At 40.1% G+C, this 5,875-nt stretch overlaps 1 pseudogene; it reads right to left on the bottom strand.

The window, feature by feature from the left end:
- Positions 1-4,540: 4,540 nt before the first annotated feature.
- Positions 4,541-5,670, bottom strand: LOC127187139 (calponin-2-like; annotated as a pseudogene).
- Between the last annotated feature and the right edge of the window lie 205 nt (positions 5,671-5,875).

The following is a 5,875-nucleotide window of genomic DNA, read 5'->3' as shown; positions in this document are numbered from 1 at the left end:
GACTGACGGGCTGTTTTCACAGTGTTCTGGCCAAATTGTAAATGGAAACAAATATTTTCATAGTTCTATAAGCAAAAGATTCACTTCATGAGTGGTGTCATAGTTTTCTGTAGTGATATTAAGCCTCATATTTTCTCCCTTCTTTGAAAGAAGTTGGAGTAATAATGGAAATTTCTTGATTACTTATTAACTAGTTCTCACTAAATTAAGAGGAAGATCACACTCCAGTTACAGGAGTGCATTCAGGGATAGAAAGGATCCTGAGAGATCAAGATCAGGACAAATGGCATGACTGTAGACTAGACAGAGCTGAGGAGAGAGAAAGATAGGAGAACACCGAGAGAGAGAGAGAGAGAGAGAGAGAGAGAGAGAGAGAGAGAGAGAGAGAGAGAGAGAGAGAGAGAGAGAAAGTGGGGAAGGAGAGAGAGAGAAGAGAGGGGAAAAGAGAGAAGAGAGATGTTAGTTCAGACCCTCATATAGACTAGAAATGATCTTTAGCTTCACTATGCAGAGTCCAATATTTTAGTGTAAATATCTTCAAATTTCCCTTTTTATCTGTAAAGATTTTGGATTACAGGTTCTTAAGGTGATCATAACTTAGAGGACAGTCAGAGTAGCTGCTACATCTGATGTGACAGTTTCACTGTGGGAAAAATAGACAAATGCAATTTTCAACAGTTCAAATTACAATCAAGTATAAAGAATTTTTACATTACTCATTCACTTGTCAATATTTGTTTTTATGAAAATCAAGTGTTTAAAATACTTTAAAGTGTGTGGCAATATTATTTTAGTTGTAATCTTGTACTAGTTTTACAAGCAAAATGAAATCTGGGCAAGCCAACTTCCTCTCTGTGTTTAATTTATTTTACCCGTAGTTAAATAGTATAAAATCAAATGATCTCAAAGATTCTTTATGACTTTATAGGTATGGGACTTGCATAAGCTACAGTCTAATTTAAGTAGACTTGTTGAGGAAACTTAAAAATAGAGCTTTAAATGATTAGCTTGGTACTAGGAATATGTTTTAATTGTCTATGTATCACACATTTTGACACACTTGTCAAAACTTAGGTGCACATAGCTATCAGAGTTAATTTTGGAGTCCTGTATTCCATCCCACTGGCCTGCGTGTTTGCTGTTGTGCCACTGTCATCCAGCTGCTCTATCTTTACATACCAATATTGTAACTCACAATGAAATCAAAAGATCTTGGGGGAAAGGTAGGTAGATTCTAGGTGAATCCACTCAAGAAGAGCAGAAATATGGCTTAGCTGTTTTACTATTTCCTTGCTGCAACTCTTACTGAAAGATGGACATGGACATGTATTGTAGCCCCCTGTGGCTCCATAGAATACATTTGAGGTGGGTTTCATAAATGATCATACTTTCTAAGATTTTGCAAGATGATTCATGTTCAGGCTCCCCTCTCTCTCCTTCCAGTCAGCATGCTTTTCAGTCTCTGAGTATTGGTGACTTCTCTCTCTTTTTTTTATATTAACTTTTTCTTGTTACATCTCAATGGTTATCCCATCCCTTGTATCCTCCCATTCTTCCCTCCCTCCCATTTTCTCGTTACTGCCCTCCCTTATGACTGTGACTGAGGGGGACTTCCTCCCCCTGTATATGCTCATAGGGTATCAAGTCTCTTCTTGGTGACTTCTCTTAATCACTTACTGTTTAGCTGCTTTGTGCTGTGGGCACAAATCCTGATTTTCCCTGGATAATCACCAACTCCTTAGCTACTTTTCTAAAAAGACCCTTTAAAATCTAGCTCTGTCTCCTGACAATTTCCTACACAAATTTGGTACTTAATTATAATCAAACTTGAAGTCATTACACACAGAGCATCTTTGTAAATACTGGTGCATAGCCCTGGAGTGTGTCTGGTTATTCTGTTCTCTCTTCCTACCCCTCTATGTCACCCTGTATACTCTTCTTCACCATAAATTCAAGCCCGTTTTCAAAAGTCCCCTCAGTGAGGAGCTTCTCTAGAAAGGCAACCGCGGTCTCTTGTGCTTTCTTAGCCGTCATGGCTGAGCACTGTGAGAATGATGTGAGGACGGCCTGCATTAGATTGTCACCACGTGTCAAATGAAATGATGTTTGGTTTCACAAGCTGTGTCACATCAGTCGTTTATGCTTCTGTATTATAAATTTAATGAGTTAAATATTGGGCACAAACTAAGTATGCTGTCACTGGAAATTTTATGCTTTGATTATTAGAAGCATCTAAAATTAAAAAAAAAAAATGTCATGAGCTACGTTTTTTTTCATTATAGAAGGATTAAGATCCAGACCTGGATCAGGAGCCATTCAGTGGATTTCATCAGACTCAGCTTGGATGTCTGTTGCCTAAGTTTAAAGACTGATGCTGCCCATCACTGGTCCTGTGACCTTGGGTAAGTTACTTCTTTGTGCTTAAGATTTTCCATCTCTGATGATGGGACTAAAGTGACATCCTACTCTATGGGTTGTTATGGAAATTTAGGAAGCTGTAATATGTAAAATGTTTCAACCAATACTTAACACACAGTAAGTACAATGTAAGTGTTTCTAATAGTTTCAATAATTATTAATACTTACAGTTTTAATAATGGAGATGACTGAGCACAGTATATATACCATTCAAAACAAATAGACACAGGCAACATAGTCAACAGTTGAAGGAATTTGTACCATAAGATGTTAATTGATTTTGAAAAGTCAGTTCATTTTCTGGATTTATATTTATTATGCTCACATACTTTTATAATTACACAGTCTACTATTTTTATGAGGTGATGTGTTTTGTGTGTATTCTTAAATTAGAATACCACAATCCAAATGTGAGTCATTTCCCTGATTGATATATTATTCAATTTATGAAATGTCATCGATCTTTATTGCTCTGCTCTGTAAAACAGTGATTTAAAAATAAAACAGGTAACATTGTGGTGATAAATGAGGAAATTCATATACACAAACACACACACACCACACACACATACATACACACATGCACATACACATTTTAAAAATAATAAAATATATATTTTAAAAATTATCATGTATAATTCACATAGTAAATTGACCATTCACTACTATTATTAGACTCTACACTGTAGACAGGAAGATAAGATAGTTTATAATCACAGGCATAAAGTTATATGATAATTTTGATATTTTCTACTATTTATGCCTTTTAATTTGTATATAGTAACTGAGTAGATCAAATCATAAATTCAGTATAGAAAGATTCCAGTTTACAGATTTAGATTATAAACATGAGTTCATCAATACAAAGAAAAATTTGTTTTTTCATTTTTATTCCAAAATAGTAATTTCATTGTCTTTCTCTTATAGTGGAAAACACAGAATGTAGTTTCAGAGGAGAAAGGAATATTTACTCTGCACAGTCAATGAAGTGCTGACTTACATCACCCTACTCCTCGTGCTGCCAGTGAGGATGGAGACCAGTTGATGATTTGAGACGCTTCAGAAAAATAATCTTTCACATTGAGGAACTTGTTTAGATCTTGTCCCATAATTCAAGTCTTTCAATAATGTTTCCTTGACTGCCCATTCAATACCCCTCTGTGTATACCTTAGGCATTCCTATGGTAAAACTTCTAAAATGACATCAGGCAAATTTGTAAAGATATGGTCTCATGTACTGTAGGCTAGGCTCAAAGTCATGTGTCCAAGGATAACACTGATCTTCCTATCTCCAACTAAACGGTCCTGGGATTATAGGTGTGCACCTCCACACCTGGCTTGATGCGGTGCTCAGATTGAACTTGGAATTTTGTGCATGCTAAGAAAGCATTGTGTTGACTGATCTGTGTCTCCAACCCTTATTTCTAAGAGTTTATAATCACCACTACAATCTAATGCTAGAGCACCCATCACCCTGAAAGAGACGCTTAATAGTCCTTCCCTATTTCCTCTTGCTGTTATGCCCTGAATGTTAATCTTTCTGACTTTATGATTTTGTTTATTTTAGATAATTAGTGTGAATGAAATAATAAGACATATGGTCTTAAATTTAAATGCAACATATTTTATGTCCTATTTTCTGATCAATAGTTGAGAATTTCTTTTGTTTTCTTAGAAATGGATGTTTTTAAATTGGTTTTGGTCCATATTGGGAATTTCACATTATCTGGCAGCACAGGGACCCTTGGGGATCACATGCAGAACTTTTGGAGCCAGGAGGGGCCCAGCACATCTAACAGGCCTGTGCAGGGAGAGCGGAGGAACCAGGCAGGGCTGCAGGTGTGGTCTTCTCAAATGCAGTCCCTCAGAATGCCTGCAGTGTTGTAAGGTCTGGTGCACCTCCCCATAACTTTTCCCGGATGGGGTTAGAGGGGCAAACAAAACACAAAACCACTTGTTTTTTCCCCCAACCCCACTGAAATTGCCTTTAATTTCCATTGACTCACAGACCCCAAACTGTTGTGGAAGAGATGAAGAAACTGGAAACTTGGGGAGGGGGCAGCCTCTCTCACTGAGATAACCACAGCCTGACTATCCCAGCAAGGATCCCCACGTCCCTTGCCTAGTGAGTCAGTCCTGGAAAGGAAGCCAGGCCAGATGGATGAGAAGGGAGCATAGACAGCACAGGCCTGTCATCCCAGCCCTCAGGAAGATGAGGCAAGAGGATAGTAGTGGAGTCCAGGCCAAAGAGGGCTACAAGGTGAGGCCCAGTTTCAAAAAACAAAACACAGTGAAAACAGAAAAATCCCCACAACTCACACAGGGATGCTGATGTGGGGAACTGGCACCCTTGGGTGCTGAGTAGCCTGGCTCCTCTGCGCTCAGGTGCCTCGCCTTGCTTATCACCCTTGGAGGGAGCCTCATCAGCTGCTGGGACCTGTGGGCAGTAGTTGGAGTTGTGTTATCTGTCAGCCCAGCCGGAAGACCTGGATGCTCTGGTTGGCGCCCTGTGTGCTAAACCATATGGCGCCATATGCAGAGACATGGTAGAATTGTCACATTTGTCGGTGCCCAGCTTGGTGTCCTAGACATGCCTCCGGATCCCTGGAGCCATCATGCCCACCTGGCTGAAGGCTGATGGTGGAGTGGGCCATGGGAGGCAGGATGTGATTCTTGGGGTCATAGAGATGTTGCCTGGTAACATAGTCTGTCATATCAGATTGCCTGGCACATTTGTTGGTGCCCATCTGCAGCCCGATGATACACCGGCTGGCCTTCATGGTGGCGTCATGGAAGTTCCTCTCTTGTTTCTCCTAGTATTGACCCCGATGTCCACACCATTTTATAGCCCTTTGGTCTTGGCCTTTCCCGCTAGCCCAAGTAGAGACACTTGCACCTGCATCATATTCCGACTTTCGAATAGATCATTGGCTTTGAACAGGTTCACAGGGTTCATGCCGAAGCTGGCTGTGGCCTTGATGAAGTTGAAGATGTTTTCTAGTTGGTGCCAGTTCTGCATAGAATGGTTGATCTTGGGGACAGAGCTAGACTGCAGCTTGTTCATAAAGGTGGATAGGATAACCCCATCTTTCAGACCCTTCTGGAAGTCAGGGCGATGGAGAGCCACGTGAGTCCCTCTGTCCAGCTTCGGAGTTCAGCTTCCTTCTGGTGATCCTATCTGGACAGGAGCCAGTACTTTACCTTGGCTGAGAGCCCAAAAGAAGGACCCTTGTTGAATTGCGTGGAGCTCATGATGCGGGACCCCAGTGCAGGACAGGCAGATCAGAGGGCTACTGAGAATGTTGTATGTGTTTTGCACTGCTAGTGGATAGGATGATCTGTATGTGTTTATCAGGTCTAATCTTTTCACATCGAGACACAATATTACTACCTATAAACTTCTCATTTAAGAACTATAAAATTGAGTTATAGAAATCTGAAAAAAATGGAGTAATAT

The sequence above is a fragment of the Acomys russatus genome, chromosome 3 (assembly GCF_903995435.1).
Source record: "Acomys russatus chromosome 3, mAcoRus1.1, whole genome shotgun sequence".
NCBI lineage: Eukaryota > Metazoa > Chordata > Mammalia > Rodentia > Muridae > Acomys > Acomys russatus.
Note: the sequence above shows the minus strand (reverse complement) of the source record. Positions and strands in the feature narration are given on the sequence as shown.